Source organism: Lissotriton vulgaris, chromosome 2_1 (genome assembly GCF_964263255.1).
Source record: "Lissotriton vulgaris chromosome 2_1, aLisVul1.2, whole genome shotgun sequence".
NCBI lineage: Eukaryota > Metazoa > Chordata > Amphibia > Caudata > Salamandridae > Lissotriton > Lissotriton vulgaris.
In genome coordinates, this window is record NC_141687.1 from 1,098,517,025 (window position 1) to 1,098,541,739 (window position 24,715).

The window sequence follows — 24,715 nt, forward strand, 5'->3', positions numbered from 1 at the left end:
AACATTGAGAGAACATATTTGAACCAGTTGTTGTTGAATGGTTGCACAGATTGATGCTGTGGTGGCGCAGACTGATGTTGTGATGGCGAACGAGGGATGCTGTTGTGTTCAGTGATGTTGTGGTAGCGCATAGTGATGTTGTGGTTCCCCTGAGTGATGCTGTGGTGGTGCTGAGTGATGCTGTATGCTATGCTATGTTTTTTTTTGCTATCCTATGTTTTGTTTTGTTATGCTATGCTGTTTTGCTATCCTATGCTTTGATGTGTTATGCTATGTTCTGCTGTGTTTTGTTATGCTATGCTATGTTTTGTTATGCTATGCTATGTTTTGCTATGCTATGCTTCGTTATGCAATGCTATGCTATGCTATGTTTTGTTGTGTTTTATTATGCAATGCTTTGTTTTGCTATGCTATGTTTTATTATGCTATGCTATGTTTTGTTGTGTTTGGTATGCTATGCTATGTTTTGCTATGCTATTATATGTTTTGCTTTGCTATGCTATGTTTTGTTGTGTTTTGTTAAGCTATGCTATGTTTTGTTATGCTATGTGTTGTGGTGTTTTGTTATGCTATGTTTTGTAATGTTATGCTATGTTTTGTTATGCTATGCTATGTTTTGTTTTGCTATCCTATGCTTTGTTTTGTTATGCTATGCTATGTTTAGTTTTGCTTTCCTATGCTTTCTTTTGTTATGCTATGCTATGTTTTGTGTTTTGGTATGCTATGCTATGTTTTGTTGTGTTTTGCTATGGTGTGCTTTGTTATGCTATGCTATGTTTTGTTATTCTATGCTATGTTTTGTTGTGTTTTATTATGCTATGCTTTGTTTTGCTATGCTATGTTTTTTTATGCTATGCTATGCTTTGTTTTGTTATGCTATGCTATGTTGTGTTTTGTTATGCTATGCTATGTTTTGCTATGCTATGTTTTGTTATGTATGCTATGTTTTGTTGTGTTTTGTTATGCTATGCTATATTTTGTTGTGTTCTGCTATGTTTTGTTATGCTATGCTTTGTTTTGTTATGTTATTCTATAGGTCTCAAATTTGCAAGAGTTTGAGCTATTGGCATTGTAAATGGCAATGCCTTTTATTTATTTTAAAAAAATCAACACATAAATAAAATACATTGTCATTTACAATGCCAATAGCTCAAACTCTTGTAACTGTGAGACCAATTGCATTGCAAAACGGTTATTGCAAAGGCTGCGTTTGCTTTCCCAGTCCTGCCTCGACCTTCAGTGATACTTAGAGAATGGCCTGGGGCCCCAAATGGCCCTCCTGTCCTTTACAAGTGACCCCTGGGTAATAGCAGCATTGGGCTGATGTGTCTCAACTCAGCATTAAGAGATATGTTAAATAAGGGGCCACATAAATGAACTGTACTTGCATGTGTTCTGTCAGGCCCCTAGCCAGAAGTAAGTGTTTTGGGGGGTATGGGGGATGTGCTGATACAACAGCAGATTGGAATCCGGCCCAACTTGCCATTCTGCGGCGGCCCACGAAGCACCAACGTGTGTCATAGTAAGAATGTGGTTGACAGCACAGGGACTGTGACAGGTCAAGCGCTCTGTCACACTATTGGAAAGATGAGAGCCCGTCACGCTGTGGCAGTTAGATCAAAAACTGAGTTTAGGATGAAGAGCAAGAGGTGAGGCAAGTGGGGATATGTACAGCTGAGCATCACACTGGAAGTAATTAAAATGCTGGTGTTGCTTAGTGTGTGTGTGTGTGTGCATGTGTGCGTACATCAGTGGGTGCATGACCTTGTGTGTGTGTGTGTGCGGGCGCGTGTGTGCGTGTATGTGTATGTGTGGGACATCACTGTGTTGTGCATATCTGAGGTATAGTGCTGGCGCAGGCACAGTGCTTACATTCTTGGCACGCTGTAGCCATCCATTGAACGGTGACCAATGGCAGCGCCTTGTAGCTTTTGATCCACAAAGAGTTTCCCATAAATTGCCAAAGTTAAAAACATTCTATTTAATCTGCTACTCAGGACCAGCTATACACCTACCAAAGCGTTTGAAGGCAGCTCTCTATCTGCAAGGCGCCATGAATGACTCGTGGGATTCTAACACATGCTGTAGATTTGCCCCTCGTTAGCTGGCGACTGGGTGGGAATCACTAAAACGCGTGCAGCTGAGTCTGGGCGGGGACACTATGCAGTCAGGAGGGTTGCATACAAGGGCTATTTAGGCGAAATAAAATAAGACACAAACCAGAATCAACCTTTCTGCATTTAGCCCTGCTCATAGCTGGGAGGGAAGTAACATTGCAATGCAAGGCGACCTTACCCTCTTCACTTAGAGTGGCAGAAGGCCGCACACAACCGGCAGAGGGGTGCACACAACCGGCAGCAGCCGAAAGCACCGCATTACATGAGGAGAAGCCAGAGGTTTGAGAAAATACCATACTACTCGTCAATGGGATGGATTGCTATTTACTCCCTCACACGAGGATATGGATGACACATTACCAGCGTCAGTTCCAAACGACAACATTTCAAATCGTTTTGAGTTGTTTTTGCAACATCATTGATAAAACAGTATACTCATTAAACACGGGCATCACAAGCCTGTTGTGACATCCGCCCGTCATCTGTTTGGCACACGTCCACCCCTATCTGATATGAGGCACATCACAAAGCACACTGGTTCAGCAGCCACCGCAGTGAACACGGAAGACAGTGAAACCGAAAGCAGCTCAGTAACTGGGTTGTGACTGAGAGGGCGGGGGCTGCCCGCGCATGCGTGCTATTTGTTATGAAGAGGGAACCCCGGCGCCGAGGCGAAGTGCGGCAGCTGAAGTCCCGGGTCCCAGGAGGGAGGCCGGGTGAAGACCAGCGGATAGCACTGCGGGGCTACCATGCTGAGACTGACCCGCTGGCTGCCGAAGGAGAGAGGGACACGCGGAAAGAGGCCGGTGAGTGGGAGTGAATGGGGGGGAATATGTGCGCATGTGTGTGCACGTGTGTCTGTGTGTGTGCGAGTGTGTCTGTGTGTGCGTGTGTCTGTCTGTGTGTGTGTCTGTCTGTGTGTGTGTGTGTCTGTCTGTGTGAGTGTGTGCGCGCGTGTGTGTGTGTCTGTGTGTATGTGTTATCCGCTTCCTGGCAATGTAGGACAGGAGACGTGCACGGCGTGTGGGTGAACGTGCGTGCTCACATGGGAGAATTGCCTGCGCATGCCCATCCCCTGTCTCACATTCCCAGGAAGTGAGTAACAAAAGATGCTTCGCTGGATGCGGTGCTTCGCACTGCTTACACCAGCTCGACCTAAAAAGGAATTTTGGTGAGCTAATAATGGTAGAAGGGGCAATGCATATGTTCATGACATGTCATGAAAAACACAGGAATACAACACACGAAAGAGCAAAAAACACATCTACATAAACAGAATTTTATCTAATTAACACCAACAGGGAAACTAATCGATCAAGTGTGAAATGAGGGCAAATTATCCTCACAACAGGAGGGGAACTGAATAAGGAGCAGGAAAATAGCAAATCGTATACGATTGGGTTTGCTAAGAGTTTACAATTGAAAAAAACTCAAATAATGTCATGCATTTTCCAGACTAAATATGAGAGATTGTGTGGGCGGGGTGAAGACAGCCTCAAGGTCTTTGCGGTTTTTTAAAGATATGTGGTAAGCGAAAGTCCAGTCCCTGAAAAAGACAGTTTATCCTTGAATTCACTTTTATTCACTACAGGCTAAACAAGCATTAGAAATGCAATCGGGCTCGGATTTATTTGAGTTTGAGCTAATGGCATTGTAAATGCCAATGTATTGTTGGTATGTGTTATGGAGTGTGTTCATGTGGTGTGTACTGCCAGTGATCTCCTTGTGAGTGTGAGAATATTGCACCGTTACTGCCTGTGTTGTCCTTCTTGTGAGTGTGAGAAGCTTGCACCTCTGCTGCCTGTGGTCTCCTTGTGAGTGTAAGAAGCTTGCACCTCTGCTGCCTGTGATGTCCTTCTTGTGAGTGTAAGAAGCTTACACTGCTGCTGCCTGTGATGTCGTTCTTGTGAGTGTGAGAAGCTTGCACAGCTGCTGCCTGTGAGTATGAGAAGATTGCATTGTGCATCTCTGTGCTGTGCCTGTTCTTTATAAGGGACTCTTGCTCTGTTGCTGCTGCTGCCTTGGCACAGTACCTGCTGTGAGTGTGTGAGGGAAGCTTGCACCGCTGCTGCTTGTGATGTCCTTCTTGTGAGTGGGAGAAGCTTGCACCTCAGCTGCCTGTGGTCTCCTTGTGAGTGTAAGAAGCTTGCACTGCTGCTGCCTGTGATGTCGTTCTTGTGAGTGTGAGAAGCTTGCACCGCTGCTGCTTGTGATGTCCTTCTTGTGAGTGGGAGAAGCTTGCACCTCAGCTGCCTGTGGTCTCCTTGTGAGTGTAAGAAGCTTGCACTGCTGCTGCCTGTGATGTCGTTCTTGTGAGTGTGAGAAGCTTGCACCGCTGCTGCTTGTGATGTCCTTCTTGTGAGTGGGAGAAGCTTGCACCTCAGCTGCCTGTGGTCTCCTTGTGAGTGTGAGAAGCTTGCACAGCTGCTGCCTGTGATGTCCTTCGCGTGAGTGTGAGAAGCTTGCACCGCTGCTGCCTGTGAGTATGAGCAGATTGCATTGTGCATCTCTGTGCTGTGCCTGTTCTTTGTAAGGGACTCTTGCTCTGTTGCTGCTGCTGCCTTGGCACAGTACCTGCTGTGAGTGTGTAAGGGAAGCTTGCACCACTGCTGCTTGTGATGTCGTTCTTGCGAGTGTGAGAAGGTTGCACCTCTGCTGCCTGTCGTCTCCTTGTGAGTGTAAGTAGCTTGCACTGCTGCTGCCTGTGATGTCGTTCTTGTGAGTGTGAGAAGCTTGCACTGCTGCTGCTTGTGATGTCCTTCTTGTGAGTGGGAGAAGCTTGCACCTCAGCTGCCTGTGGTCTCCTTGTGGGTGTGAGAAGCTTGCACCGCTGCTGTTTGTGATGTCCTTCTTGTGAGTGTGAGAAGCTTGCACCGCTACTGTTAGTGATGTCCTTCTTGTGAGTGGGAGAAGCTTGCAACTCAGCTGCCTGTGGTCTCCTTGTGAGTGTAAGAAGCTTGCACAGCTGCTGCCTGTGATGTCCTACTCACTACTCTACTCTACTCACTACTCTGCACTCACTACTCACTACTCTACTCACTACTCTACTCACTCCTCTACTCACTCCTCTACTCACTACTCTGCACTCACTACTCTGCACTCACTACTCTGCACTCACTACTCTGCACTCACTACTCTACTCACTACTCACTACTCTACTCACTACTCACTACTCTACTCACTACTCACTACTCTACTCACTACTCACTACTCTACTCACTACTCTGCACTCACTACTCACTACTCTGCACTCTCTACTCACTACTCTACTCACTACTCACTACTCACTACTCTACTCACTACTCTACTCACTACTCACTACTCACTACTCTACTCACTACTCACTACTCACTACTCACTACTCTACTCACTACTCTACTCACTACTCACTACTCACTACTCACTACTCACTACTCTACTCACTACTCACTACTCTACTCACTACTCTACTCACTACTCACTACTCACTACTCACTACTCTACTCACTACTCACTACTCACTACTCACTACTCACTACTCACTACTCACTACTCTACTCACTACTCTACTCACTACTCACTACTCTGCACTCACTACTCACTACTCTACTCACTACTCTAGTCACTACTCACTACTCTGCACTCACTACTCACTACTCTACTCACTACTCTACTCTACTCACTACTCACTACTCTACTCACTACTCTACTCTACTCACTACTCACTACTCTACTCACTACTCTACTCTACTCACTACTCTACTCACTACTCACTACTCTACTCACTACTCACTACTCACTACTCACTACTCACTACTCACTACTCTACTCACTACTCACTACTCTACTCACTACTCTACTCACTACTCTACTCACTACTCTACTCACTACTCACTACTCTGCACTCACTACTCACTACTCACTACTCTACTCACTACTCACTACTCTGCACTCACTACTCACTACTCACTACTCACTACTCACTATTCACTACTCACTACTCACTACTCTACTCACTACTCTACTCACTACTCTACTCACTACTCACTACTCTGCACTCACTACTCACTACTCACTACTCACTACTCACTACTCTACTCACTACTCACTACTCTGCACTCACTACTCACTACTCACTACTCACTACTCACTACTCTACTCACTACTCACTACTCACTACTCTACTCACTACTCACTACTCACTACTCACTACTCTACTCACTACTCACTACTCACTATTCACTACTCACTACTCACTACTCTACTCACTACTCACTACTCTACTCACTACTCTACTCACTACTCACTACTCTACTCACTACTCTACTCACTACTCACTACTCACTACTCTACTCACTACTCACTACTCTACTCACTACTCACTACTCACTACTCTACTCACTACTCACTACTCTACTCACTACTCACTACTCACTACTCACTACTCTACTCACTACTCTACTCACTACTCACTACTCTGCACTCACTACTCTACTCACTACTCTACTCACTACTCTAGTCACTACTCACTACTCTGCACTCACTACTCACTACTCACTACTCTACTCACTACTCTACTCTACTCACTACTCACTACTCACTACTCTACTCACTACTCTACTCTACTCACTACTCACTACTCTACTCACTACTCTACTCACTACTCACTACTCTACTCACTACTCACTACTCTACTCACTACTCTACTCACTACTCTACTCACTACTCTACTCACTACTCACTACTCTACTCACTACTCACTACTCTACTCACTACTCACTACTCACTACTCACTACTCACTACTCACTACTCTACTCACTACTCACTACTCTACTCACTACTCTACTCACTACTCACTACTCACTACTCTACTCACTACTCACTACTCTACTCACTACTCACTACTCACTACTCACTACTCTACTCACTACTCACTACTCACTACTCTACTCACTACTCTACTCACTACTCACTACTCACTACTCACTACTCTACTCACTACTCACTACTCACTACTCACTACTCACTACTCACTACTCTACTCACTACTCTACTCACTACTCTACTCACTACTCACTACTCTGCACTCACTACTCACTACTCTACTCACTACTCTAGTCACTACTCACTACTCTGCACTCACTACTCACTACTCTACTCACTACTCTACTCTACTCACTACTCACTACTCTACTCACTACTCTACTCTACTCACTACTCACTACTCTACTCACTACTCTACTCTACTCACTACTCTACTCACTACTCACTACTCTACTCACTACTCACTACTCTACTCACTACTCACTACTCACTACTCACTACTCACTACTCTACTCACTACTCACTACTCTACTCACTACTCTACTCACTACTCACTACTCACTACTCTACTCACTACTCACTACTCTACTCACTACTCACTACTCACTACTCACTACTCACTACTCACTACTCTACTCACTACTCACTACTCTACTCACTACTCTACTCACTACTCACTACTCTGCACTCACTACTCTACTCACTACTCTACTCACTACTCTAGTCACTACTCACTACTCTGCACTCACTACTCACTACTCACTACTCTACTCACTACTCTACTCTACTCACTACTCACTACTCACTACTCTACTCACTACTCTACTCTACTCACTACTCACTACTCTACTCACTACTCTACTCACTACTCACTACTCTACTCACTACTCACTACTCTACTCACTACTCACTACTCTACTCACTACTCACTACTCTACTCACTACTCTACTCACTACTCTACTCACTACTCTACTCACTACTCACTACTCTACTCACTACTCACTACTCTACTCACTACTCACTACTCACTACTCACTACTCACTACTCACTACTCTACTCACTACTCACTACTCTACTCACTACTCTACTCACTACTCACTACTCACTACTCTACTCACTACTCACTACTCTACTCACTACTCACTACTCACTACTCACTACTCTACTCACTACTCACTACTCACTACTCTACTCACTACTCTACTCACTACTCACTACTCACTACTCACTACTCTACTCACTACTCACTACTCACTACTCACTACTCACTACTCACTACTCTACTCACTACTCTACTCACTACTCTACTCACTACTCACTACTCTGCACTCACTACTCACTACTCTACTCACTACTCTAGTCACTACTCACTACTCTGCACTCACTACTCACTACTCTACTCACTACTCTACTCTACTCACTACTCACTACTCTACTCACTACTCTACTCTACTCACTACTCACTACTCTACTCACTACTCTACTCTACTCACTACTCTACTCACTACTCACTACTCTACTCACTACTCACTACTCTACTCACTACTCACTACTCACTACTCACTACTCACTACTCTACTCACTACTCACTACTCTACTCACTACTCTACTCACTACTCACTACTCACTACTCTACTCACTACTCACTACTCTACTCACTACTCACTACTCACTACTCACTACTCACTACTCACTACTCTACTCACTACTCACTACTCTACTCACTACTCTACTCACTACTCACTACTCTGCACTCACTACTCTACTCACTACTCTACTCACTACTCTAGTCACTACTCACTACTCTGCACTCACTACTCACTACTCACTACTCTACTCACTACTCTACTCTACTCACTACTCACTACTCACTACTCTACTCACTACTCTACTCTACTCACTACTCACTACTCTACTCACTACTCTACTCACTACTCACTACTCTACTCACTACTCACTACTCTACTCACTACTCTACTCACTACTCTACTCACTACTCTACTCACTACTCACTACTCTGCACTCACTACTCACTACTCACTACTCTGCACTCACTACTCACTACTCACTACTCACTACTCACTATTCACTACTCACTACTCACTACTCTACTCACTACTCTACTCACTACTCTACTCACTACTCTACTCACTACTCACTACTCTGCACTCACTACTCACTACTCACTATTCACTACTCACTACTCTACTCACTACTCACTACTCACTATTCACTACTCACTACTCTACTCACTACTCACTACTCACTATTCACTACTCACTACTCTACTCACTACTCACTACTCACTACTCACTACTCTACTCACTACTCACTACTCTACTCACTACTCTACTCACTACTCACTACTCTGCACTCACTACTCACTACTCACTACTCTACTCACTACTCTACTCACTACTCACTACTCTACTCACTACTCACTACTCTACTCACTACTCACTACTCTACTCACTACTCTACTCACTACTCTACTCACTACTCACTACTCTGCACTCACTACTCACTACTCACTACTCACTACTCACTACTCACTACTCTACTCACTACTCTACTCACTACTCACTACTCTACTCACTACTCTACTCACTACTCACTACTCACTACTCACTACTCACTACTCACTACTCTACTCACTACTCACTACTCTGCACTCACTACTCACTACTCACTACTCTACTCACTACTCACTACTCACTACTCACTACTCTGCACTCACTACTCACTACTCACTACTCACTACTCACTACTCACTACTCTACTCACTACTCACTACTCTACTCACTACTCACTACTCACTACTCACTACTCTACTCACTGCTCACTACTCTACTCACTACTCACTACTCTACTCACTACTCTACTCACTACTCTACTCACTACTCACTACTCACTACTCTACTCACTACTCTACTCACTACTCTACTCACTACTCACTACTCTACTCACTACTCACTACTCTACTCACTACTCACTACTCTACTCACTACTCTACTCACTACTCTGCACTCACTACTCACTACTCTACTCACTACTCTACTCACTACTCTACTCACTACTCACTACTCTACTTACTACTCACTACTCTACTCACTACTCTACTCACTACTCACTACTCTACTCACTACTCTACTCACTACTCTGCACTCACTACTCACCTCACTACTCTACTCACTACTCACTACTCTACTCACTACTCACTACTCACTACTCTACTCACTACTCACTACTCACTACTCTGCACTCTGCACTCACTACTCTGCACTCACTACTCTGCACTCACTACTCTGCACTCACTACTCTGCACTCACTACTCTGCCCTCACTACTCTGCACTCACTACTCTGCACTCACTACTCTGCCCTCACTACTCTGCCCTCACTACTCTGCCCTCACTACTCTGCCCTCACTACTCTGCCCTCACTACTCTGCCCTCACTACTCTGCACTCTGCACTCTGCCCTCCCTACTCTGCACTCTGCCCTCACTACTCTGCACTCACTACTCTGCCCTCACTATTTTGCCCTCACTACTCTGCACTCCCTACTCTGCCCTCACTACTCTGCCCTCACTACTCTGCCCTCACTACTCTGCCCTCACTACTCTGCCCTCACTACTCTGCCCTCACTACTCTGCACTCACTACTCTGCACTCACTACTCTGCACTCACTACTCTGCGGGTGTGTGGTGGTGGTGTGCGTGGGCATGCGGTTGTGTGTGCGGTTGTGTGTGTGCGTGCATGTGTGCGGTTGTGTGTGTGCGGTTGTGTGTGTGTGCGGTTGTGTGTGTGTGTGCGGTTGTGTGTGTGTGCGGTTGTGTGTGTGTGTGCGGTTGTGTGTGTGTGTGTGCGGTTGTGTGGGTGTGTGTGTGCGGTTGTGTGCGGTTGTGTGTGTGTGTGTGTGTGCGGTTGTGTGGGTGTGTGTGTGCGGTTGTGCGGTTGTGTGCGGTTGTGTGCGGGTGTGTGGGTGTGTGCGGTTGGGTGTGTATGGTTGGGTGTGTATGGTTGGGTGTGTACAAGCCACATCGTTCACACTGAGCTCTGTATATAAAGGTCATGCAATTTGTACATGCGATTTTGAAAGTAATGTATTTCTGAGAGCAGCACCCATTTTTTTTAGATACCTGCTTACAAGATAAACCATATCTTCTTTACAAAGTAAAGGAGGCCTTCCCTTTGTAGGGAAAAACAATATAATTCTGTTAAATGAGTGAACGAAATGCATTGGGGCAGAAAAATAAAAGGGAAATGAAGCAGGAGTGAAGTGTGCGTGAAAAGGAGAAGGCTGTTAGTGCAAGAAATCAGTGGCTAGGCTTGTATGAGAAGCAGGAGGTGTGGGAAAAGGTGTGAGGGGGAAGTGAATGCCTGGGATCTGCGAAGGCTTTGTGTGAAAGGGAACTGTTGACATTGGTCACAGGAGGATGTACCAGTGTCTGCTTGGGCAGTGAGTGAGTGATCTGGGAATGAGTTTGAAAAACTGGTATGAACATTAGGGTGAAGCAAGTCTCTAATGATAGGACACTGAATGATAGTACAATGAGTGATCTGGTACAACGGCAGTAGGAATCTGGTAACCGGACTGTGAGAGTAAATGTGAGGCTCCCAGTGAGAGGAAAGCGAGGTGGAGTGTTTTTTTATGAAAGGGTGGAGAGAGTGAGTCATGGTGACGAGACAGGGAGCGAGTGAGGAATCTGGCAATAGCTGGGAAGATGCAAGGGATCTGGTAAGAGGACAACGAGAGCTACTATAAGGGGTCTGTTATGAGGGCAGTAAATTAAAGTGATCTTCTATTTTGACATTAAAAGTTTGAGTTCGGGTGAGTGGGCACGAGTGCTTATCAAAGCACTTTGTTTGTTTTTTTACTTTCAGCTGTGCTGCATAGCAGCCAGGCTGCTGTACAACATGGCTAAACATATCCCTGACAAAACCAACAGATTTTGTATAGGAGAGTCCTATTTGCTTTGCCAATGCTTGTTTAGCCTACCTCAGTCAAAGAGCAGGCGCGGGTTTGCCGGCGCACACACAGAGCTCAAGGGAAAAAAAACACATCAGTGCACACGCTCCCAGCACCAATTACCGGCACCTCGTACAGCTGGTAATTGAGGATTTATGTATTCTTCTGCGCGTGTCCGAACACTTTATGCAGGAAGTGGACATTGCAAAAATTCCAAAGCCCTATGGCGTGCTGCCTTACTTAAACACAGCCTTGCCTGGACCAATTACCATTCACATGGCAGAATACCACACGCAAAAACCGCGCGCTTTCTGGAATGCGGCAGCCCACAGCCCTTTCTGAACTTTTTTTTTTTATAACATTAGAGCTCGGAAGCCCCGCCCCACTTCGTGTGACGTAGGCCCGAGCCCTAAAAATGGCCTAGCTCTACTTTCAATGGGATGCAATAAATAGAATGGCATACTGCGGTTACTTCACTCCTGACAGTACACGCCTGTCCGATTATTGGCGTCAGCAAATCAAACCATGTATGTTATGCACCTTCACCTACAGTTACTGCTTATGTCTGCGCCTCGCCGTGTTCCCCTAGCTTTACAAATGCAAGGATGTTCCCTACAAGGAAAAAAAAAAGCAGCCTTTTTTCCAGTCAACGAGAGAGCAGACTATTTCCAGAGAAATCTAATTTATTGGCTAACACGGGAGCCTGCAGGAAGAATGATAGATCGTAGGAGAGAACTTTTGCCCTGGGTGTTAACAACCTAGCAGTTCACAGATCTACAGATAATCCAGCGACCTGACCCTGAATATCTGGAGGCCAGCTGTAGAATCACTCATTAAATTTTCTTTTGAAATATTTTTGATTTCATATTACAGTGACCTGGAGGATGTCAGAGTTTTGCAGCCTTGCTGTTGGTCTCACAATTGTTCGCTCCAGCCACCTTGAGCGTGCCAGGTATAACCTAGTATATGTCATGCTATTACTCCCGCGAACTAAATATTTTTTATTATTCAAAGGACAATTTTTTGTTAAAAGCAGTCAAGGGCTGCCACAGTATCTTCTCTCTTCTTGAATTCCGCAAGAAGCTGAAGACCTGGCTTTTCAATTAACCAACCTACAATAGGCAGGACAAGGCACACACAGCTGATAAGCGCAAAAAATACCCTCACAGGTACGGTGCGCTTTACAAATACACATAACATATGTAGGGGTCACCTTCAAATTTTACAGGTACGGTCACAGACTTCAGTAGGATCACAACATTCTTTTCCTGCACCCTATGGGTAGTTTACTTATTACCAACATTTGTTAAATATGGCATTTAGCATGTCCTATACTAAGTACCTGGTCTTTAGCATATGGGGTTTGACCTCTAAACTAATATGAAAAGACTGGTGTGAGCCTTGCATACAGGACATAACACTAGGATTAGAGAGGTTTGCATTTTTGATACAATGTTAATTTCAGAGATTGAAATAGTGGGGCAGCCCTCCTGTAATTACTATAGTAATGCAGTCACTGTTTTTGACAATGTACAGTGAGAGTTAGAACGTATGATATCAGTCATACTCAACATTTATTTCCTGAATTAATATTAAGGTGTGACCGGTCAAATAGAAGAGAATCTTCAGGTTGCCCACGGAAATCTGCTGGAAACAAATTATTTTCTGTGCTAAGGAAACATTATATATACATTTGTGATTTGCACTTTTGAAGATAGTTTTTCCTTTATTTTTTATTTGAGATAAGTTTTGTGTTAACAAAAAGAAAAAACAAGCAATTAAGCGGGCCAACGTTGTACGTGCCATACGATTAGCAGTCCGCAAGCATAGCAATTAAAACAGTTATTAAAAAAAAAAAAACTTTAAATTACTTCGAGATTTCAGATTGGCCAAAACAGTGAACAGATCCGGATATGTTGTGAGACTTGCATTTTATTGTTTTGATCCTAACGATTCACCTCCAGATTATTTGTATTCAATCGCTTGAAAATTAAATCATACTACAAAATGTAATATTTTACTAGTGGCAATCAGCATTTTTTTATTATGAAGTATTTATTTGTTTCTACAGTAAAGGATGTGGTATTTCTATACTGTGAACCTAGCCAAAGGACAACAGAGTGCTGTTCATGGTCAAAGAGAAACATAATGTCAGAGTGATAGGGGAGGGGGATGGTTTGTAGACAGTTAATGCATTGTGATTTAGGGTACTTTAATGAGGTGTACCTTCAACTCTTCTGAAAGTTTGGTCTGTGTTGAGGAAGTGATGGTGGATAAGGGGGTGTTGTTCCAGGCCCTGGGTGCATAGATGAAAATACCTGTTGCCTCATTTTTTCTTTTTTACACTTCTTAGCCAGCAGCCTAATGATGTCCTGGCAGCGGGTGTGCTGAGAACCACCGGAGATGATAAGCTTGTCTGTAAGCTAATCAGGTGTACTGGTTGTGATGGGTTTAAAAATGATACAGCTGATTATGAAGATGGTGCAGGCCGACAAGTTGAGCCAATGGAGTTTCATCAGGATGGGGGTGATGCTATCAAATTTCGGCTTGGATTTGATTAGATGTGCCGCGACTTAAAGGACGCCGTTAAGGGGTACAAGAGTGGAGTCTGGGAGCCATGGAGCAAGGTGTTACCACCATCTATATGCAAGAGAGTGAGTGTCTGAAAAGCAGTTCTGAAATTGCTAGCTAGAAGAAACAGTTTCACTTTCTTTAGCAGAAAGAGCTGGTACCAGATCCTCTTTGTATTTTTAGCAATGCTTTTCTTGAGGGTGAGGTAGGTGTCCGGGGTGAATTGAAGTTTATTGGAATTCAGAGAAAGTTGGGGTTCTAAGCAGTCAAGATTAATGTCATTGCGGACGTTTTGTACTTTTTCCTGTTTATTGTTCTTCACACATAAAAGCAATTCTATCTTGGTTGGGATGAGCTTCAAGTAGACACTGGGCATTGAGGTATGGCTGATGTGCAGGCATTCTGTAGGGCATCATATGTCTGAAGCAGAGGAGACTTTCAAATAGAGTTGTGTATCATCAGCTCACCAGTGAATTGTGATGCTATTAACTGTGAGTAGAGAGCCAAGAGGCTCCATGTGTTTGTTGAAGATGTTTAAGGAGAGTATGGAACCGTAGGGGACTCCACGTGTGATAGGGATCATTTGGAACTGGAAATGTCCATGTGAACAAACTGGTGTTGGTTGGAAAGCTAGGAGAAGAATCAGTGACGGACATTGCTGGTGAATCCCTTTAGAGACTCTAAAGTACTTTGGGGAGTGAAATGGTTAACTGTGATGAAGACAGCTGAGAGGTCCAGCATTATCAAGTGGCAGATGACATCTTGATCTGTGGTCAAGAGGCCACTGTCTGTGATGTTTTACAAAGCGGTCTCTGTACTGCAGCATGATCTGAGGCCCGACTGGTAGTTGTGTAGGAGATGGTTACCATTAAAGTAATCTTGTAGTTGAACGTAGACTGTTTTCTCAATGACCATCCTGATGAATGATAGCTGAGCGATGGGCTGGTAGTTGGTCAGGTCCTCAGAGACTAGTGTAGATTTCATCAGACGTGGGAAGATATGGCTGGTCTTGAAGCTTCAGAGAAGATGCTTTTAGTGAGGGAGGGATTGACAATGGAGTCGAGTTGAGAGAATATCTCCAGAATAAGCTGTGAAGAAGAACGAGGGAAGAAATAATCTTCATAAGAAGTGGCTTTGAGGTAGTTGAGTACTTGGGTAATGTTTGTGAGAGATACAGCATTGAGGGCTGACTAGTGCAGCATTCTACAGGAAAGAGGCTTGATGCTGTTAAGGTGCTGGGGGACCTTCTGTCGAAGATATTCATGGCATTGCACTTTCCTGTAGAGTGAGAAATAGGTACGTCTGGCAGAGCATAGATCCGGTGTTGCTTTTAGTCACTTCTTTGTTGGTGTTAGTATAATACTTTCAATTGCTGTTGTGATAAGCATTGATTACTTATTGCAGTTATAAATTGAAAGGTTTATTTCGGTATCAAGTAGATATCTAAAATGTTTGTGACTATTCACATCATATGCTAGAGCAAATATTTCAAACTTCCTTACTTTCACAAATTTGCAATATCAGCATAGTAGTAGAGACTAGTAACTGAAGATGGGTTTGTGTAAAAAGAAAATCAACAAAAAGTGATGTGTGTTAATGAAGTTAAAGAATATTTAGTAAAACTTGTTAGTTCACTTTTCCAACCATAAATGAAAGTTGCCCTAGAATTCAAACAGAACAGTTCATTTGCCTGTTTATCCTAACCCTCATTTTAATAATCGTGATGATAATGTTCACTGCATGATTTTTATATTCTGACTAAATTAAGCATATTACCCACAGCAAAGTATTTTTGTCATGAATGTTTGTTTTGGTTTTTCTTTTTTTTTTTTAAATTAACTTTCAGAGTTTCCATTTTACACTAACCTTAAGAGGTAGCTGTGTGATATTAAACCATGCACATTAGATGACTAGTTTATTTCTGTCAGAAATGGATACGCTCCTATCTTATTTCTTTTCCACGGCTTTGTTAACATTCTATACAGGCAATGTATTAAAAAAGGTTTTGCAGATGCACAGATAACCAATTCATTCCACATTTTCACAAAAAATAGATTTTAGGATTTTTTTCTTACTGTTATTTTTTTTTTGGGTGGGGTGATACAAGTATGTCAAACCCCACACCAACCTTTCATTAGTTGAAATCAAAATTATGTTAAACCGTGGAGTAAACTAATTGGAACAGCTTGCTTACACAGTGAGTCTGTGAGAATGAGTAGGCACCCATTTGAAACCTCACTTACTGAAATATAATCTAATATCACATTCCAAAAGCGGGGAGCAATCGAATAATAACATTTAGTCCTTTGTTAAATATGTGTTGCAGGATGATATAAGGGTGCACTAAAAATAAACATATGCTGCTTTTGATTCAAAGACTCATGGTTTCCTACAGGAAGAAATTAATTTTAGGAAGGGAATGTTTCAAGCTACGTTGAGAGAAGCGATAGGCTACATTAATCTGACTCTTCTTCATCAGCTACCATCTCACACCCAACAGCATGTTCCACCCCAAGCTCATTAGACAACAACTTTATAATAACACCTACATTTGCTTTTCTTGAACACAACATACTAGACAGGCCTCCTGACAACATGGTGTGCACAGCATGGTACATACACCATTCAGTTGGAAAAATGCAGCTAGCCCAACAGCCCGTACCACAAAAAACGTATATCTTAGAACTATGCAAATGAAGGTACCTAAAAAAATAGCATGTCTTCTGTGAACAGTAACGTGTCCTAGCTATTTATCTGGCTTGCAATTAAGTATAGAAAACAATTCACGTAGGTTTGGCAATGGATAATCTGACTACTGACCACAACGAAAAACTTCCTTCGGCACTAACTCAGCCCAATACATAACAGTACAAACACCTTTGGAAGGATCAAACTTTTTTTACTTAAACATTATCCAAAATTACCCATTATCAAATTAGAGCTTCAACAAATCTCTACTCATCATAACAATCACCACCAAAACAATGTACACAACCTATCAAAGGAAATCCCAGAACCATTTTTGGTGCCCTAATAATGGTAGAAGGGGCCATGCAAATGCTCATGACATGACACGAAATAGACAGGAATACAACACACGAAAGAGCTAAAAAGAATACATAAACAGATTTATTTCTAATTAACACCAACAGGGAAACATATTGATCACGTGTGATTTGAGGGCAGATTAACCTCACAACAAGACGGGAACTGATTAAGGAGCAGGGGAATAGCAAGTCATAGACAATTGGGTTTGCTAAGGGTTAACAATTGGGAAAAACGCAATAATTTCATGCATTCTCCAGACTAAATATGAGAGAATGTGCGGGCAGGGTGAAAAGAGCCTCCAGGTCTTGGAGATGCACATAAGTATTAAAAGTACTCTGAGCTGAAATAACCTATTAAAGCCTCCAATGCTGGCAGTTGCAAAGAGACAATAATGGGGAAGATAACAGTACCTCAGCTGGGGTTGGGAACCCTAAGCAACACAAAGAAGCAGCTTTCAGCCATTTTATATGCTGCTGACGAATGGGCTCGATTTTAAAGTTTTTGTACCTTTGAGGGGACAGAAGACGTAATGGCAGCTCTGCATAGATACTGGATACTACACCAAAGTGTGAACATCTTGATGAGGTAGAAAAGCGACCAGGAAACTCTTACAGCAAGCTTTGCCATAGGTCTTCTGTCATTATGATGCTGATGCCTCAGCATACAATTTTAGCACAGCATCTTTCGTTTTTCTAATGCACAACCATCCTTGCCAAGCAAAATGGGAATCACCACATTTTTATGTTAGATTGTACGTCTGCAATTATATGTTTCATAAACTATAATGATAGGTATGCTATTTTAAAATACTTATCTATGACCAGAATGCAGTAGTATGTCAGGAGGTTTTGCAGAAACTGCAGCATCTGATGAAGCTTTTTTGTGGTCGCAAATGGTCCAATTGTCAGAATCTGGACATTTGCAACCACAAAAATGCTTTTAGGGATGCACAACGCTCAAATTGTGATTCCGTAACTTGTTAGTTACCGAATTGCAGTTTGGGTTTTACGATTCGGTACTTGGAAGGGGTGTGTTGAGGGTGTCCCTTCCTAATGCCGAATTGGAATGGTATGTACAAGTGTTTTGCGAAACAAAAGCGGTCGTAAAACATTAGCGATTTACTGCCATTTGGAAGTTGGTGGTAACCCATTCGCAGATGAGAAGGGAACCCTTCTCCTTTGAGAATGGTTGAAAAAGTATTTCTTAAGAGCAGGCAGTGGTTAAAGAGACCACTTCCTGCTCTTAAAAAGTGATACTTCCAAGATTTCTTTCTTTCTATGTAAACGCAACCCATTTTCCTCTAAGGAAAACAGGCTTTTTTTAAAAAAAGAAAAAGATTGCTTTATTTAAAAGCAATCCCAGACATGGTGGTGCTGACCCAAGCAGGTCACTATCACTGTAATGGCTGCAATTCCTAATTGATTGTAAATTGCGACCTACCTTATTAATATTCATGGGGTAGGTCTATTTGCGACCAACTACGTGTGTAATCCGGAGTTAGTGTTAAATCAAGATATCATCTGAGATTATATGGCAGTAGATGGGGCTAGCAACATCCCATTGCTGAGTCATGTGAAAGGTATAACAAGGGTGATTGGTCGCCCAGAGGTATTTGATAACTCTGACAGTATATGTAAAAAAGATCTGGTGTAGGCCAAGACCTTGTTCTTACGTTTAGCATCCGCAGAAAGAGAGGCCACTGAATTATCGAAACCTACCGCCCCCACTCACCAGCTTTTAAAAACCTCTTATTTAATGGAACCTTATCTGGCCACAGTTAACAAGCCCTATCATCATTTTCTCTTGACAAGACTGAGGTTTAACCTTTAAAAGTTTTTATTAGCCGAACCTTTGGGCTGGGGTAATATAGAGGATCTGGGACCATGCCCGTGTGATAACTTCTCTCGCGTTCATGCCTTGCACTTTGTCATGTTTTGCGACTATTATCTGCAGATTCGCAAGCGTTTTATTTTCCCAATTTTACAGGATAAAGGTTTCCTGAAGGTTAGGCCAGCCCGTACCTATCTGCAGATGTTGAATAGCCCTTGGGAAACTTTTAATATTGCCAGCTTTTTAGCAGCAGCAGTTAGAGCAAGGAAAAGAAGGAAATATTAAAATAATGCGGGCCTATGGGTTTCGACTTTTCACCATGTACATTTATCTCATAATTTTGTCATATTCTGCCTTATTCTATTTGTATTTTGTAGCATCAGAATTTTGTGGTATCATATTTTTTAGAGTGCAATTTGACTCTCCCTTTCGTAATATGTATTTAAAAAAAGAATTAAATCACATTTTACACATGTATTTTATCTATGATGGATTATTGTAATCCTTGGTTCCATGTGATGGGTATTTTTACATGCTTTTATAGCTTTGAATAACCGAATAAAGTGATTTTGACTGACCCACTACGAATTGCTTCTGAAATTCAAAAGAGTTCAATACATTGGGAATTGTGATTTCCTAACGTCGATTCTCAGGGAAAAGAAATTAGAAAATTGCTATTCCTAACTTTCGTACATTTAGCACTTGGTTCCTATGTTCTAGTGCAGAAACAAAGTTGTGATTATTGTGAACTAATAAGAAAAGTAACTCATAGAATCCATTGGAAACACTACTCCTGTGTTTGAGATGCTTATTTCAAGGTTCCAATGGACCCGAGAGTTTTGTAACGCCGTCACCTGCGTTTTAAGGACGTCTGTGAGAAGTCACAGGGGTTCTAGAATAGTCATTGGGCTGGCTCCTGACACATGATGAAGTGTTGCAAGGAATACCCGTTGGGAACTTAGGTGCACTACAGCCACAATCAGTAGCTGTAAGAGTGTGAGTAGAGTTGGGCAAATGATTTAACTAAAAAGCAAAAATTGCAGAAATGTGTACTTTTTAGAGTAAAAATCTGGTATGAAAAAACATCAAACTGTTGAACGTGGGCAGAATACGAAAAAGGGTGGCATGTGTACCTGAACATACAAAAGCACCAATGTTCAGGCTGACTCTTCCTCGCTGGACCAAGAAAACATAGGAGGTTTTGGTCAACACCATATATTCTGATTGGCTGTGGGCAGATAATCCAATTGCTCTATATACATAGATCTAATTTAGTTAGAATGGTGGCAAACAAATTGCTGCTCTTTCAGCAACCCTATTGGCCACCCTTTCAACCAATCAGAAAAAAGGTCCAGTGCTAGGACTATTATGATTACCTGCTGGTAGCATACCAGAATAGCTGAGACACAAATTGCCCACAGCTTATTTGTAGATGGGCAATTTTGCTGCAGTCGGTGGATATCTGTGGGATAACACTAACTGTTTTTAGGTCTCGGCTAGCGTAGGCTGCGCTTGCTCAGTCTCAATTGGCGAGATTTTATGTTTCTAGTAGTGGAGCTTAAACCCGCCCCTCTTCTCCATTGGCTGGCTTCCTAAACGGCGGCCAGCCATTGGAGAAGAGGTTTGCCTTTCAATTTAAACACACTGTCTTTTTCGGATTGGGGGGCGTATTTTTTCTGTCCTTTCTCTCCGTGACGTCCTCAGTCCAAAACACGCCCCCACCACGCTGCCTGCACGCCCAAGTCGGCTCTCTGATTCGTTGACAACTACCAAATAAACACTACCATTGGTGTTCCTTATTAACCAATTAAAGGGCCGACTGGCGCGTGCAGGCAGCATGTGCAGACACACTGTACACTCTCTGTGTCCCACCCTGCCCGGGTTCGCACTCTGCCTCCTCTCTACACCGGTGTCACCTGGGGTCACGAGAATCTGTTTTTTTTTGTCCTCCATATTCTTTTAGCCTTAGAAAACGGACTAACTTTTGTCCGCTAGTGAAATAGTTCCACTTATTTAAGCAGCTATGCAAGAAAAAGTCAGGAATCTTCACGAGTATCTGCTTTAATATGCACCGGAATAAACTTTACTCAATGTAAAAGATATTTCTTACGCGAAAAGAAAAATGTAAGCATTAGTAGATTTATTTATTTTTACTTTTGCCCGTACAGTAAATTAAATTTTGTACCATCGTGGCATATACGGTACATCTTTGCTAAATAAAACGTCATTCGAATGTTCCAAAACTGCAGCCAATTAGGCTATGAATACAGTTGCTTCTGGTCTGTCCTCTTTCTACTTCACATAGTGTGTAATCATGCAACTAAAACAGTCTAGTAGGATTAATGCCACAGTGTCTTGATCTACAAAACTGCCTCTCCCGGCTTTCTCTAGTTTTGTTGTCCATGCAAGCTTCCCAGGCTCACAGGGAAGGCGGGATAGCAGAATGTATGCGAGTAGTGATTGGTCCACTGCTATTTACGCCTCGCTTCCATTGGCAGTAGCTGCCTGACGCCCCCCTGGGTAGGCTGCACCATAAGATCCGGCCGTGGGAGTGGTAGAGACCCGTGTGTGTCAGGCTGGGCACTTGTACCAATGGAGGACGCAGAGGGGGTTGTGGAAGGGACGCAGGTCAGAGACTTTCATGGTGACGAGGAGATCATTGAGGTGTTGGAGCTGAATGACGACGACTCGGACCTGGGAACTGAGGGGGTGCAGTGGGGTCAGGGGTGATTCCTGGATTTAGGGGCTCCTTCTAGCCCTGAGAGCATTCACAAGTTTTAATGAGTTCTTCTAATGTTGATATTCTGGTCCCTGTTGTTCTTTCCATTTTATGCTGTGGGTCCATACTGTGGGGTTGTCACAATTTCAAAGGTTGGCTTTTTCCAAAGTAGGCATGAAGTACAGTAATGGGAGGCCCCCACTCACTATTCCGAGAAATGCTGTGGGGTCATTGTTACCTGTTGTAGGTGGAATATTTCTATCTGTGGCAACGAAACGAGTAGCAGGCCAGGGCTCGCAGGTCCTTTTTAGGTCTCGGCTAGCGTATGCTGGGCTTGCGCAGTCTCGCTGGCAAGATTTTATGTTTCTAGTAGTGGGGCTTAAATCCGCCCCTCTTCTCCATTGGCTGGCTTCCTAAACGGTGGCCAGCCATTGGAGAAGAGGTTTGTCTTTCAATTTAAGCCCCGTCTTTTTCGGGTAGATGAACACCACCACCCCATCCACCACCACCACGTCCACAACCACATCCACCACCACATCCACATCATCCACCACCACATCCACATCCAACACCACATCCACCACCACCAGATCCACCACCACCACATCCACCACCACCACATCCACCACCACGCCCATCACCACCCCCACCACCACATCCACCACCACCACATCCACCACCACATCCACCACCACCATCACATCCACCACCACATCCACCACCACATTCACCACATCCACCACCAACACATCCACCATATCCACCACCACATCCACCACCACCACCGCATCCACCACCACATCCACCACTGCATCCACCACCACATCCACCACCACATCTACCACATCCACCACCACCACATCCACCACCACATCATCCACCACCACCACATCCACCACCACCACATCCACCACCACCATATTCGCCACCACCACATCCACCACCACTACATCCACCACCACATCCACCACCACCAGATCCACCACCACCACATCCACCACCCACACCACCACATCCACCACCACCACCACATCCACCACCACATCCACCACCACCACCACATACACCACCACATCCACCACCACATCCACCACATCCACCACCACCACATTCACCACCACCACATCCACCACCATCACATCCACCATCACATCCACCACCACCCCCACATCCACCACATCCACCACCACATCCACCACCACATCCACCACCACCACCACATCCACCACCATCACATCCACCACCATCACATCCACCATCACATCCACTACCATATCCACCACATCCACCACCCCATCCACCACCACCACCACATCCACCAGATCCACCACCACCACATCTATGTGTGTGGCTCTGTGTATGTGTGTGGCTCTCTCTGTGTGTGTGTGCAAATGCAATAGGTCTTGCATTTGCAGAAGATTAAGCTATTGCCATTGTAAATGACAATACCATATATTTATTGGTTTAAAAAAAATGAAAACAATAACATTTGCAATGCCAATAGCTCTAACTTTAACAAAGACGAGACCGTTGCATTGTAAATGCCTGTTTAAAGATATGTGGTAAGCGAAAGCGCAGCCCCTAACAAAAGACAGTTAACCCAGAATTCACTTGCACTCGCTACAGGCTATAAAAAATGGCCTAGTCCTACTTGCGATGGAATGCAATAAATACAATGGTATACTGTGTAGTACAGGACTGCAGTTAGTTCTCTCCTGACAGTACACTCCTGCCTGATTATTGGCATCAGCAATTCAAACCATGTATGTTATGCACCTTCCCCCACATTTACTGCTTATGTCTGTCACACAGAGTTCCACTTGCCTTACAAATGCAAGGATGTTCCCTACAAGGAAAAAACTGCCTTTTTTGCAGTCAGCAAGGTCAGACTATTTCCAGAGAAATCTAATTTATTGGCTAAAACAGGAGCCTGAAGGAAGAATGATAGATCGTAGGAGGAAACTATGGCCCTGGGTTTTAACAATCTAGTAGTTCACAGATCTACAAAGAATCCAGCGACCTGACCCTGAATATCTGGAGGCCAGCTGTAGAATCACTCATTAAATTTTCTTTTGAAATATTTTTGATTTCATATTACAGTGGCCTGGAAGATGTCAGAGTTTTGTTGCCTTGCTGTTGGTCTCACAACCGTTCGCTCCTGCCACTTTGAGCGTACCAGGTATAACCTGGTAGATGTCATGCTATTACCCCCGAGAACCAAATAATATTTAGTATTCAAAGGACATATTTTGTTAAAAGCAGTCAAGGGCTGCCACAATATCTTCTCTCTTCTTGAACTCCAGAAGAAGCTGAAGACCTGGCTTTTCAATTAACCAACCTACAATACACAGGGCAAGGCACGCACAGATGCTCAGTGCCAGGATACCCCACAGGTGATACTGCGCTTTACAAAGACTCATAACATATCTAGGGGTCAACTTTACATTTTACAGGTATGTTCACAGACTTCAGTAGGATCACATCATTCTCCGATTTCGTGGTAGTATTTCATAAGCTGGAGGATGATCGGGTGAAATTTCCTGCACCCTATGGGTGGTTTTCTTTTTACCAACTTACTCTAAATTTGGCATTTAGCATGGCCTATTCTCGGTACATGGCCTAAATCATAGGGGGTGGGACCTATAAACTAATATGA

The 24,715-nt window shown here is 43.5% G+C and overlaps 1 protein-coding gene across 1 annotated transcript in view; it reads left to right on the plus strand.

Moving 5' to 3' along the window:
* GRIK4 (glutamate ionotropic receptor kainate type subunit 4) overlaps positions 1-24,715 on the plus strand; it is a 1,036,684-nt gene that overhangs the window by 984,619 nt on the left and 27,350 nt on the right. The gene's annotated exons all lie outside the window — the stretch shown is intronic.